Consider the following 14,060-nt stretch of genomic DNA (forward strand, 5'->3'; position numbering starts at 1 on the left):
ATCGCCTCTTCCACTCCAAACAAGTTCCAGTCTTTTGGGAACAAAGGTAGACTTACAGAAATGTTCCAAAACTTGCCTCTGGATAAACCTTGTGTTTTAAACTCCTTCTCCTCATTGAATGCAATAAATCAGATGTGATGGCTTCCTGTAACAGGAATGAGACCCTGTCTGGCACAGGGGAGAGGCTGGGAGAGGCCCAGGGTGGTGTGGTGGATGCAGGAGTGGAGGGTTAGCTGAGCTCTCCCACCTTCTAGGAAATTGCTTTCCCTGTACCAGTGGGTTTGGGAGCATCATTTAATAACGGGGCAGATGGCACACCACGATTGCAAATATCTTAAACAGAGAGATGTGGTGATTTCATCTTTTCCTGTGTGAGAGCTGCAAAGCACAGGCCTCGGGTCTAGATATGTGAAGGTTAATAAAACCAAATAAAAAATTAATTCCCTTCAGCAGAGATGTCACTGATGTTGTGCCAGTGATTTCCTCAGGGCAGATCTGTGCTCCATGGAGTCCCTGATCCCATGGCCATGAGGTGCCTTGGCAGGTGGAGCAAGCCCCAGCATCTCTTGCCCTCCTGTCCACCCTCCAGGAAGGAGCCAGTGCTTTCTGCAGCTCCACAGCTGCTCCTGTTGGGAGAAGGGAGGGCCAAGCACTGAAATACAGATGGGCAGGAACATCAGGGCTGTCTCCAGCTCTGTGTTGGGTGGCTTTGGGGACAACTGACACTCCATCTCTGTGGCTGCAGCTGCTATTTCTCCCCCAGCCCATTCAGACCCTGTGCCTGAGAAGTGGTGTTTATCTGAGCTGCTGAGAAATCTGCTGTTAGACTGGAGGTGGTTGTAAGCATGGCTGCCTGGATTTGCAGGGAAATGCTGCTGAGCTGCTGTGCTATCAATTTACACATTACCTGGGCTTGGCAGTCTCACTCCTCTTCCTTCCCATTTGCTCTGGGCTCTGCTGGCTGGTGCTGATCCCTCCAGGAATGGGGAGTTGGGCTGGGACTGCAGGGAATCCCCCAGGTGAGGCTCAGACCTTCAGGGCAAAGCTCCTTCATGGACTTTGGGCCAGCACAGCACTGTCCCAGCAAGGAAATGTATTTTCCCACTTTCAGGCTCAATTTTCCTCTGTGCTGCTCCACAGGAGAGAGGTTACACCCTCTGAGACCTCTCTGAACTGTCACCTTAGAGTCATAACCAGGGACAGCACTTTTTAAAAGAAACTTCCAGGATTCACCTTTTCACTGGGTGATGGCATCTCTCAGGACATCACTGAGAGGAGGTTTCATAAATGCTGATGACTCAAAAGAAACCACCAAGAAGAAATTCCTTCCTCCAGATGCTGCTTCAGCATCTCTTTCCAGGCAGAATTCCCACCAGTCCTCACCCCTTGCCCTGCAGGAGGAGCTGGCAAAGCTGCTGAGCTGCTCAGGGCACTAAGCTGAATGGATAGACTTAATTTCTGCTGCCTGAAAACAGAGTGATCACTGCCTGCAGTGAGTCCCTGTCCCCAGTGCTGTCACTGCCCTGTCCCCAAGCCTTGGGGTTGGGTGTTTCACCCAGCACTGCACTCCTGGGGTGACCCAACCTCCCAGACCCATCCAGGAGTGCTCTGTGCCTCCACCAATGAGGTCAGACTCTGCTGGGCAGCACTTTGACACATGGATGGTGGCTACAAAATCCCCTCCTATTCTCCTGTTTCCCATCCCATCAGGGTGGGTGTAATGCCACAGGGCTCTGAGCACTGTTCTCTTCCCACTCAGCTTTGGGGTTCCTCTGGCACTCTCAGAGGAGCCACCTGGGGTTTGTTCAGGTGGAAAAGGAACATTTGGAGCACGGGGTGGAGGAATTGATTTTTCCCTTTTGTGAGGAAAAAAGTAAATCCTCAGTGCTGGTGTGAAACGGCATAGAAAAGGAGTTGCCTGGATTACAGGGACAGAAATACCAATTATATTAAAACGGGGGGAAAATCAGGAAGGCTTTATCAGGACTATTCACTGACAAAACTTGCAGCTACAGGCTGTGTGGGAAAAGCCTCAGATCTGAATCCACAGAAATATTTTGGCTATAGTAATCCTGCAGTATTCATGCAAAACTCCTGTGGGGTGCAGTGGGAGCTTTGCTTGGGGTCTGCAGGATTTACCTTATCGCTCTTTTGAAAATGGTAAAGAATTTAAACCCCCAGCTGCCTTACCCGGAGGAAAATGCTGTGCATGGCACTGCTGCTGCCTGCGTGTCACAGTGAGAGCCAGAGCTGTGTCCCCACAGAGGTGCCAGGCTTTTCCCTTTGTCCTTCCCTCCTTGCTATGAGGAAGGAGAAAAGCAAGTGCCTATAAAGTTTCTCACACCATTCTCTGTCAGCTGTTTTTTGCTCTTTTATGTCCTCTGTGGCTGGCTGGGCTGTGAGCCTCTGTTCCTGGCTGCCCCCTGCTCTTACTGCTCGGCCAGGGTGACAAATGGCCATGGCAGGGTCACTGGAGGGGCATTCCTGGGACATGCTGTGCTTTGATAGCAGTGGCCCTGCCACATGTCCCTCCTCCAGTGCTCACTGGGGGCTGCACAGGCACTGATGTGACATGGGGGTGAAGCTTTTGGTACAGCACTGGTGGCCAAAGTGTCCCCCTGTGTCCTCCCGGTGCCTGCACTATGAACCCCTGCTCTCCCAGCTCTTCACTTGGGGATTTTAAATACATTTGTGCTGCAAAATGTGGTCCCTGGGGACAGCATCCAGTGTCACTCTCCTTGTCCTAGCTTGGTGGGAGACAGCTTTCCCTGTGCTGCTCCAGGCTGGGGCTGTTTGTCCCTCACAGAGCTGCCCCATGCCCACAGCTGTGGGATGTACCCCAAGCACCATGCAGGACAGAGACTTAAAAGAATTATTTAATAGCCTATTCCTGTTTTCTGGCTGTTGCAGTTATTTTTGGGCCCTATCTTTTTCCCAATTGACCTTTTACCACTTGAGGCAACCAGATTGATAAAATCTCCTCTGCAAGATTGTTTAAACCCAGAAATAAATGGAATGAGAAGTGTTGGGAAGCAGCAGCCCTTGATTTTCAGGATCTCCTCTTCCCAGTCCCTGTTGGGAAGAAGAGCTGGCCTTGGTGAGCTGTGACCCTGCAGTGCATGGGCTGTGCTGATGTGGGAGCAGCTCCTCACCAGAGCACATTCCTGCTTGGAAAATGGCACCTTCTGGAGAGACCAAAGGGCATCCTGATGGACAAGGAGTTCAGGTGAGGAGCCTCTGGGGACTTGCTGGAACATCAGAGATGAGAAGTCCATGCCAGGTTGCTCAAAGCACTGGGACACAAGCAGCTGCTGCAGAGGATGTTCTTGCTGCTTCAAGAAAAAGAAGGGAAAAAATTGTGACTGTGGAGGAAAAGGAAATTCTCTATGTGCTCAGACAACCCTTGGACTGTGTCCTGAAGGATAAACCCCTGTGACCCACAGAGCATTTTTTCCTCTTGCTCTTCAGGTGGCTGTGGCTCTCCTCCCCATCAATCTGAGCCTCTGATCAGCCCTAGCCCTGCACCATGGAGACCTCGGAGATAATTTGCAGCACCATCTTCTGGAGGTTAATGACACGTTATGGGAAGTGGTCACTTTTAAATTCACTGCTGTCTGATTTCACTTCATATCCTCTTGGCTTTGTGCTGTTGCTAAAAACCACCCCCAGTTGGTCGCTGCAGCAGTGTCTGGCTTTCCTCTCACTATTAACTTCTTGTTTTTTCTATTTTGGGGTTATTTTCCCTTCTTAGTAATCGATGCTGGGTTGCTGGGGGGAAACCATCTGCGTGACTGGGGAGATTTAGAGAGTTGGTAACAGAAGGGATGTTATCACAGTCTGGTACTTTAGGAGACTATGGTAATCCAAAGCTGATTACAGCAGGGCTGGTGCAGCAGGAAATTCAGGACATATTGGACACTGACACTTTCCAGTAGCATCCAGCAGTGCAGGGCTGTCTGTGCATGCTGGGGCTGGGAGGGCTGCAGGGAGGGGACAAAGAGTGACCCTTTCCCTCTGAGATCATGGCTGGGGAGAAAGGAGATAAGAGTGGAAAAAAAGAGGTGGAAAGCACTGAAGCACTGCACTCTGGGCACGTGGCTGGGAGGGTGAACACATCCACAGCCACCTCATGTTCCCCCCCTGTGACAAAATCCCTATGCAGGGCTGCTCCCTGTGGGCATGGGTCAGTGACTAACAGCATTCCCAAGCCACTCAATCGATGTCCTCAGCCTTGGCAACGCTGCTGTGCTGCCCTGGTGAGTGATGCAGCCTGAACACATCCAGCACATCCATCACTACTCCCTCTGGGGCTGTGATTTATCCTCATCAGGGCACCCCGGCCTCTCTCTCTTACTTCTGTTGTGCTCTGTTATCAAATATCCAGCATCTGACTACTTCCAGCCCCATATATACATGCCAAGGAGTGTTACAACACTCAGCAGAGGGGTTGAGACAGCCCTGAGGACAGTGGGAGTGGGCTGGGACGGTGAGACAGCCACTGAGGGAGGGCAGCAAAACACTGTTCCCAACCCCAGACCACTGCCTGACCACAAAGGATGCTGCACTCCTGTTTGGCATGGCAAACAGGGCAGGTCAGCGTGGAGATGGAAAACTTGGGTGCTTGCAAGGTGATTTACTCTCTGTCAGGAGGCTTTCCAAGAGATCCATGCTGGCTCCTGCACCTGCACGGAGGGGAAAGTGCAACATGAGAGCTTTTACAGGAGTTTAGGAACTCCCAGTGTGGCTCTTTCCCTCTCTGCTGGGAGGGCACAGCCCTGTGCTGAGGGGGCTGCAGCAGAGGACACTAATGGGGGCTGCTGGTGTTTTGGGGGCCGGAAAAGGGCTTATAGGGTGCATGTGCTGCCCTGTGCTGCTGCCTCTACATGGGGGATAGCTCATGGGAAAGGCTGAGGGGGGCAAGTGTGTAAATGGGATATAAAAGAGAGTGGAGACTCCTGAGATGCTCCAATCCCAGCCTGTACCCATCTAGCTCTTTTTTGGGGTTTATTTGGTTAATTCCCACTCGACTCCCCCTCAAGCACTGAGCACTGGGGTGTCCCCCCTGGGTGCTGGCTGTGGGGGATCTCTGGAAGCTCTGTGGGATCTGCACAAGGCCATGCTCAGGCTGCCCTGGATCAAACCACGCTATTGATTACCACTTTGATTCCTGCTGCTTTATTTACTTGCTCAGTAATAATTTGCTGAATAAAACCCTGCCATAATGATTAGAGAGTCCCCAACCCTTTTGATTTCCAATTGCATTCCTGCACTTCCCCTGGGAGACAGCGTAGGGTTTATAATGCATATTTTGGGATTGAATGGGCTGACCCATTGCTCTTCATCAATAGGTACCATCTTGGGATGTTTAGGTGATTTGGGAAGACCTTGTGCTGGGAAACCTTCCCTGCAAAGCCCAGGGGAGAAAAGGAACAGCAATTCCTGATACCCCAGCAGGGAGCATGGCAATGAAAACTCAGCAAAACCCATGATGCCTTTGTCATGGGTCTTAATAGGCCATTTCTCATGTGAGCACCTCTTGATTTATGCAGCAATGTTCCACGGTGGGGAAAGCATCATCCTTCTCATTAGAGCAGCACCCAGCATGGCAGGGCCCTGGCTGTGGGCAAGCCAGCAGCGGAAATATGAAATAATATCAATAAAAGGGAGCAAAAGTGGAGCTTGCCAGATGCAGCCACGCTGGGGGTTGTCAGGAAATGACAACACTGCGTGCAGCTCCAGTGCAAGATTAGAAAGAGTTTGGAAATTGTCCCCCTGAGTCTTTAGCCAGGAATGGGCAGTATGCAAATACAGCAAGTTAATCATTGCAAAATAGGACAGGGTTTCCAGGGACAGGAGGCAATTTTATTCTTTCATTATGCAGGCTCCTTGCTCTTAAATATGTTGAGGAGAAATTCTTGTTGTTTTTTGGGAAAAAAAAGAAGTGAACAAAAGTAAATGGAAAGGTTTGTAGAGTGGAGATGCTTTTGGAGACCTTTGCTGCTCCTGGGGGAATGGAAGCAGAGACCACCTCGGTTGTGCCAAAAGCTTCTTTGGGCTGGATGATGGCAAGGATTTAGTGCCAGTTAGGGATCTGGTACAAACTTTATCATTATCTACAGACCACCCACAAACCCTGGGGTGTCTGCAGCTGTGTCAGGGGCTGCCAGTCCAGAGGGGCAGCTGCATCCTGTGGGCAGGTTTGTTACACTGAAATAAGGTGCCCTAAAAGTGTGTGAGCACGAGGCCGGGCAGCACAGGCAGATCCACCCCCAGCCTGCATCCCACCGACGGCAGTGATGTGGCACTTGCTCATCTCGCATTTTCTCATCCCATATTTTTTTCCTGAACTTTCCATCAGTGAAAAAAAAAAAGACAAATGTTCCTGTTTGGCTGTTCCAGTCTAATTTGGGATGAGAACGAAGCGCTGAACTGTTCCTGTGGCCCGCGGCGGTGTTTAGCAGCTCTATTAATACAGCTCCACGCATATTAATAGCAGCTGTGGAGCAGCGAGCACGTCTGGCTGTGCCTCCATCCCGGGGCTGTGGCTGCCCCTGGTGCCCTGCTGGGATGTGGGATGCAGTGCTGGGATGTGGGATTTGGGATGCCCTGCTGGGATGTGGGATGCAGTGCTGGGATGTGGGATGCAGTGGTGGGATTTGGGATGAAGTGCTGGGATGTGGGATGCAGTGCTGGTATGAGGGATGCAGTGCTGGGATGAGGGATTTGGGATGCAGTGCTGGGATGTAGGATGCAGTGGTGGAATTCAGGATGCAGTGCTGGGATGGGATGCAGTGTGAGGATGGGATATGGGATGCTGTTCCAGGATGTGGGATGCAGTGCTGGGATGTGGGACATGGGATGCAGTGCTGGGATATGGGATGCTGTGCTGGGATGTGGGATGTGGGATGCAGTGCTGGGATGTGGGATGCAGTGCTGGGATGAGGGATGCAGTGCTGGGATGTGGGATGCAGTGCTGGCATGTGGGATGCAGTGCTGCTCGCTCTCCAGGCCTGCCTGGCTGCAGTGTGACTCTCCCCTTGGTGTCCACAGGACAGCAGCTAGGACCTGTGGCTCTGCATCACCGGAACGAGACAGAGCATCCCCTCTGACGTCCCTTCCCAACATTCTGGAAACACACGGCCTCCAAACACCGGGAGAACGCCGGGATGTAGGTGTTCTGGGGCGTTTCGGACTGGTTTGCTGCCTCTAGATGGCACTGACCCAACGCGCACGGTTCAGGAGCGGCGTCTGAATCACATCTTTTTCCCTCCCTTGGGTTATTTTTGTGTTAGAATCCTGTAATAATGGATGTTCAGTTTCGGCAACGAGGTGCTGATTACAGAAATAATCGATGCCATTGAGAGAAAAGAGCCTGTCCGTGCCAGGTCCTTCCCTGCTCTCCTCCTGCCGGGGACAGGAGCTCAGTTCCCTGTGTCCCCGGAGTGAGCTGAGCAGGGACAGCAGGGCACAAGGGATGTTGGGATCCATGGAGTGGGGGAAACGCTCTGCTGCATGCCCTGTTCCTTCCCTGAATACTCGTCCCACGGGTGCGGGAAGGCAGCAGCACAGCCTGCAGCCGGGCAGGGTCCTTGGCTCCGACAGACATCCCCTGTTCTGCTCTCTGTTATCCCTGGTAACAGCTTTGCTCTCTAAATCCCATTTTATGCTGATTTCCACATCCCTTGAGTCAGGCAGCGAGAATCTGCCTTAAGCCCTGGAGCAACACGAGATCTGTGGAGCTCCAGGATGCTCCGTGGACCAAAGGCATGATGAGAGGAGAGGGAAAATTCCCAGTCCTGCTTGGCTTGCTGAGGAGGATAAAAAACTCCAGCTTGGGTGGGAATGGGGTGCAAATAGTGTTTGGTGAACAGCCTGTTTCCTCCTGGGCCATTTGTGTCCCCAGCACTCTCCTCCTCCCCTCAGGGATGGGAACGTGCATTTCCCACCGTGGGATTAAACACTGGGATGATTTTAAAAAGAGACCCAGATTTTGGGATGCTCTGGGGATTTTAGTGGCTGGTGGCTACCAGCAAGGAGGGTCATGGCTGCAATGACCAGAGCCTGGGGACTTTAGTCAGATCTGTCCATGCAGCAGGAGGGTCTCAGCCCCTCAGTGCCTCCCCTCCCTGTGGGACTGACCACAGCTCCAGCCAGGATTGATTACTTATCTGATGGAAGATAAAGCTCCCAGCATCACCCAGGCTGAAAGGCTCCTTATGCTCCCTCCCAGGAAATAATCAGAACATTTTCCATTGCGCTTTGCCTGACCTCATGGATAATAATGAGAGGGGCTGCTCAGGGTCAGCACCTTGTGATGGAGCAGCTCTCCAAAGGGCCTGTCTGGGATCCTGTAGGGGTAAGGAAGGGGTAATGGCCTGACCCACAGTATTCATCTGTAGGTATTTGAAAATTGGTGTGTTTTTCTGCTGTACTTGCTGGGCAGCTTGAAAGAGGGTATTGTGTATAAATTTCTCTGTAGATATTTGTATTTCTTAATATATCTGACATAAGCTGCCTAAAGGACAGTATGGCATTATTTAAGCTTTATTTAAAGGACAAGTCAGGGGAGATTTCTGGAAAACTGGGGCTATTCCCCATGCAGCGAGGGAGGGGAATACTGAATTCCCTCCTTTCCAGCGCAAATTAGCAAATGCATATTGCCTGAGCAGGAGGGAATACAATGTGATCAGAAAACTTGTATAAAGCAGGAGGCAGCTCTCCTCGCAGGGACTGCTGCACTCGCTGCCCTGATTTCTCAGAGATGTCTGTGTCACTGTGCCCAGCTCCCTGGCTGGGACATGGCCCTGAAACAGCTTTCCCAGCACACCTGGCAAAAAGCAAATTCAAACCTGTGGCTATGCTCATAGTTGATGTTGTGTGGGGAGGATTCTCCAGAGTGAAAAGCAGTGGTGAGTTGTTAAAAATCAGTAGAGGTGGGTTAAAAACTACATGTGGCTTGCAAGATGCCTTTGTCCTTTCCTGTAGAAGGGGAAGGATGAGGACCAACACATTCCCATCTCTCCGGTGGGTATCTACAGCCAGAATTGCTCTTGAAAGGAAATCCTCACTTGAGAACGAGTTGCTGCCAATCCTGTGGTGTCCTGAAGTTAAAGACCTGTGCAAGTTATGTGAAAGCCTCCTGATTTTTAACCTCATCCCATGCACTTTGAGAAGGTCTGTTTTTTTATTTCTTTAAATCTCTTGGAACTGGCATTATTGCTTCCAGTAAGGGAGAATCACTGAAATGCACATTTCCAAGGAGATTTTGGAAAGGGTCATCATGTCTTTGAAAGAAAGATTGGTGTTTGGTTTGGATGAAGGCTCATAAATTGTCTAGGGGAAGGGTGCATCTGCTGGGAAATATGAATGTGGGTAAAACATTTGCACAATCTTCTGTTTGCAGAGTTATCAAAGCTTCCAGAAATGTTGCTTTTAGGACTTGCAGTGTGTATATAATTCTTCCTTCAGCAAATCTTTTTGGCTTTTATTCTGATATGCTAAGTAGTTGGTCTGCTTGGGAAGCTCAGAGGGAAAGGCAGGGCTTGCTGCATCTCCTGTTGCAAGGAATTTGGAACTCAAATCCCTCTTCCTGTCCTGGTAAGATCCTCTTTGCTCTCCTGACCTCTAGCTCTGATTTTTCCCAAGGCTTTTCTCCTCCCTGGAGAAAAAACATGGACATGATGAGGAAAAACCCTCAAATTTTCTTTTACGTTCCCCCCAAAATTGTGCTGATTTTGGGGCAGGATGGCAATGGCAATTCCTCCACATCTCTGGGGAGGAGGGAGTGAGGTCCAGTGCTCTGAACTCACACAGAGAAAACAAATCCTTGAGCCACAGAGAGATCAGGATGAGGCAATTCAATGTGAAGCACGAATAATGAACAGTAAATAATCTAAGAGGGGCTGGCTGTCTGCACAGGTGTAGAGCTTCATCAAGAGGCACTGGTGACATCCTGATAATGGCTGCATTTAATAACAGGATTTAACTCCCCTGTAAAGAGAGCAGGCAGGCAGCTCCTGTCAGGACCACGAGACAGAGCTCCCTTGTATTACACTTCCACAAACTGCTTGTGAAATTGGGAGAGGCAGGGGCAGAGAGAGGTGCTGTCCCTTCCCTCTTGCTGGCCAGAGCAGGAAGGCATGCATGGGTGAGGGGCAAGAGGTGACTGTGGTGGGCTTTGGGGATTTGCCCTGAGCCACAAACAGCTCTTGGCTGGTGGAACTGGGGCTGGGGCTCCATGGAAGCCTCTGGCCAGGAGGCAGAACCTCCCTGGCTCTGGGCTGAGCATCCTGCAATGGGGATGCTCTCCTGGAGATTCTCTTGGATCCATTCCCAGGCTGTACCACTAAAAACCCCAAGCAGCCAAAGCCAGACCTTCGCTCTGCCCTAATTCCAGACTTCCCCACCCTATTCCAGCCCACCCACACCCCAACAGCCTACCCCAGCCCTGCTTCCCTGGAAACCTGGCCTGCTCTGGCTGTGCAGACACCCTCGGGGAGCCTGGAGGCAGCAGGCTGCATGTCAGGGGGTATCTCCTCCCCACATCCCTGCTCAGCACCCAGCAGGCTCCCGGGGAGCCGTGCTCCAGGCAGGCACACACTGCAAGGCCATTCTGGGCTCTATCAAAGGGGGATCTTCAGAGCGTGGTAACCACAGGGGTGAAACTTGATTAGCTGGGGCTGTGATCAATAATTAATGCTGGTTATTTATTATTTGTTGAGTGCCGACGCTGCCGGGTCCCCCCAGCGGATCTCCAGCCTTGCTCGGCATCCCAGGGTTGTATTTTTATGCTGCTCAAGGGTCGCAAAAGATTTCAAAGAAAGAATATTTTAAAATATGTAATCCTTTGTGTGGAGAGAACAGAAGCATCCTGCCACTGTAGAATTTGCTGTAACTGGGGAGAAAATTTTTACTTCTTTTTTCTCCTGGTTGGATTTCAGGGCAGCTCTCAGGCAGCTCGGGATGGAATAATCTGCAGGTCAGAATTCAGTGTGGTAGTGCAGGTTCATTGCTGCAGCTTCTCTGTTTCGTGTGAAGCCAGGGCTGTGCCAAGTGCACCAGAGCAAAGAGAAGTGAGAGGTAATGCAGCCGGATTTGAAAAGCTTTGAATTATTCATTTGGCTGGGTCATGGGCAGAACATGCCACGTGTAGTATCTCTGGAGCCTGAGGGCTGGGATTCACCCCAGGGCAGAAGATGGGGAGGGTTCTTGGCTTTCCAGGAGCTGTGTGGTCCTCTCTGGCAGCTTGCAGGGGTGTGGGCAGGGGGAGAGGTGGTTTTACCTCTCAGGAGAGAGGGGTCTGTGCCGTGACTCCATACAGCAGCCAGGGGTTAAACAGGGAGAGGGCAACACGATGGGATGGAGGGAGACATGGTGGGGCAGTTGGACAAAACGCAGGTTTAGAAGTTGAAGTGGATGCCATAATTTGGACCCTCTGAACACCAGCTCTGGGTGGGCAGGCAGGGGGCTGCACTCCTCTTGCTGTGCTGGGCATCACCTTCCTCCTCAGCCACGGACTGGAAACAGCACTGGGGTTTGTTAGGGGAAAAGGAAAAGATTTGAGAAAACACAAGTGCTTTTTCAGGAGTGCATAGAGCCCTTCCTAGAGATTCCTTCAGAGTCCTAGGGGGCCTAGGGCTACAGACTACAGTTATAGACCCCTTTTGATCCTTCAGTGCTCTGGGGGACAAAAGTTTGCTGTGGGTGAGACAGAGAAGTGCCTGTGGGGAGCGTGGGCTGGTGGATCCCGCCTGTCCTACTTGAAGGTAGTGGCTCGTGTTTTATTTTAATGTACTTAACAGCCTTTTAAAGCTAATTATATTTCTTGCTCTAGTGTTCCGAGAGATTAGAGAACCTCTTCTAATTTCTGACCTAGGTGTAGCTCCAGGTGAATCCCCCAGGAAATGCAAGGCTGGTGTCTCCCTGGAGCCCACGGGAGCTCTGTGCATGATCTGCAGGCAGGGTCACCCCACAGAGCCCCCCAGCTCTCAGTGTCACCCCACAGAGCCCTCCAGCTCTCGGTGTCACCCCACAGAGCCCCCCGGCTCTCAGTGTCACCCCACAGAGCCCCCCAGCTCTCAGTGTCACCCCACAGAGCCCCCAGCTCTCAGTGCAGGGCTGCACAGGGGTGATCTTGGCAAGGCTGCACTCCCCAGAGCCCCCATCCCCTTGCTGCAGCCTGGCTGCTCCATGACTGCCCCATAAATCCCTCCCTGTCCCAATGTCCCACAAATCTGGCCATGAATTCTCTCTGGGCTTCTCCGTGGTGACTCAAACTGGTGAGTGGCTGAGCAGGGACTGGGTGTGCTGGATGTGACCATGCGGCTCAGAACAAACACACATCAGTTCCCACTGTTATTTGTTGCTGTCTGATGGCTACAAATCAAATTTTTAAGCAAACTCCAAATATTCAATGGCCCTGTTGTTATCTTGCTGGTCCTTGTGACTTGGACAAATCACTTAAGCTTTGTGCTTTGGTTAATTATTATTTTTTCCCCAGAAACCTTTGTTAGCATCATGTCCCAGCCTTGTGTCACACGAAGCACAGTGGGATTGTTAATCTCCTCTTGCTATAGACACAGAATTTGGCTTGTACAGAGCTTTATGGAAACACCCTCTAGTTAATCCCTGTTTTGATGCAACAAGGAAGGGAATGAAGGGTTAATGAACTCTCCCCAGTGAGATTAGTCTGGAATATTTAAGGCTTCTTTAATCTCAACATTTATTAAAGGCTCTTCTTTCTGTTGTTTTTATTGTTGTAATGCTCCATTCAAAGGAATCCCTCCTGGAGAATTCTTTCTATTTGGTCTCCAGCACAGAAATAAACTGGTTTATCTTAGATCTTTTAATATCATACTCAGGGCTTTTAATAAATGTGAATTTCATCAGTACCTTTTTTTCGTTAATTTTTTTTTTAAACTGGTGAGATAATTTAATATTAACACATCACACCTTATCACCCAATAACACTTAGTCCCTGTAATCTTATGACAGGCTAATTTCTGTAGCAACATCCCCTGTGTCAAATCTGCTCCATTCCATTGCTACCCTGGCTGCTCGTGGAGCCCAGGTTGGTAATGAATATTCTGGCTTCTAAGCTTTTATCTAAGGATTATTAAATGAATTTGGAGTTTAGCTTGAGGGAGTTACAGCTTCATTTTGCCTCGTGGAGCTTCTTCATATCGCTGGAATGAATCGTAGAGGTTTTCATGCTAGAAATGGAAGATGGAGAATCAAAAAATATATATATTCTCAAAATCCCCTGGATGGGCTGGGGTGTTAGGAGCAGGATTTGAGAAAAAGGGTTAATTGAAAAGAGAGTTGGGGAGATGGGAGGTGCAATGCCTGGCTCTGGGGAAGGGGAGAGTGGTGTCTCTGTCTGTCCCACAGGCAGATGGGAGGAGCTGGAGAAGCAGAGGTGTGATCCTCACATTTTTGGGTGGATCATCAGCCAAGGAAGCAGTGGTGGGGATCTCTGAGCCCCATCCCACTGCACAACAGGGGGCTTGGTGCCTCTCCCCTCCTGCCTTCCTCGTCTGTGACACGAACAGCTTTCACTTAATTTAATCCGTGCAGCTCACGAGGCTGAGGATGAGGTGAGCTCATTTGGCATAATTATCGGATGTGTCAGGAATGTGAAATCCCAGGCAGTGCAACTGTCCTGGAGCCATCACACCTCCGACAGCCTGTCGGCTGTTGATGCTGTGAGGATGGGAAATGCACCTGCTTCCTCAAGCAGAAAATAGACTGTTAAAAAAAAGAAAAAAATTTGGTGAAGGCTAAACTGCTATCGTGGGTTTTTTTATGTTTAGCATATGCTTTCCATCCCTGCTCCGTGCCCCCTCTGCGTGTTTTTCTGCTTGGATCTGGTGTGGTGCTGGATGATCCAGGCCACCTGGGCAGGCCAGGGTCGTGGCAGGCTGGGCATTGGGGATTGGGCACCAAGGGATGCTCTGAGCTCCCCTGTGCCCCACTGAGCACAGCTCTGCTCACACGCTTGGGATGGAGGTGTGGGTGATCTTCCTGACGTGCAAAACTCCTCCTGGGATGGGAGGTAGGGT

The sequence above is a fragment of the Lichenostomus cassidix genome, chromosome 20 (assembly GCF_008360975.1).
Source record: "Lichenostomus cassidix isolate B80296 chromosome 20, HeHo_3.0, whole genome shotgun sequence".
Classification (NCBI taxonomy): Eukaryota; Metazoa; Chordata; class Aves; order Passeriformes; family Meliphagidae; genus Lichenostomus; species Lichenostomus cassidix.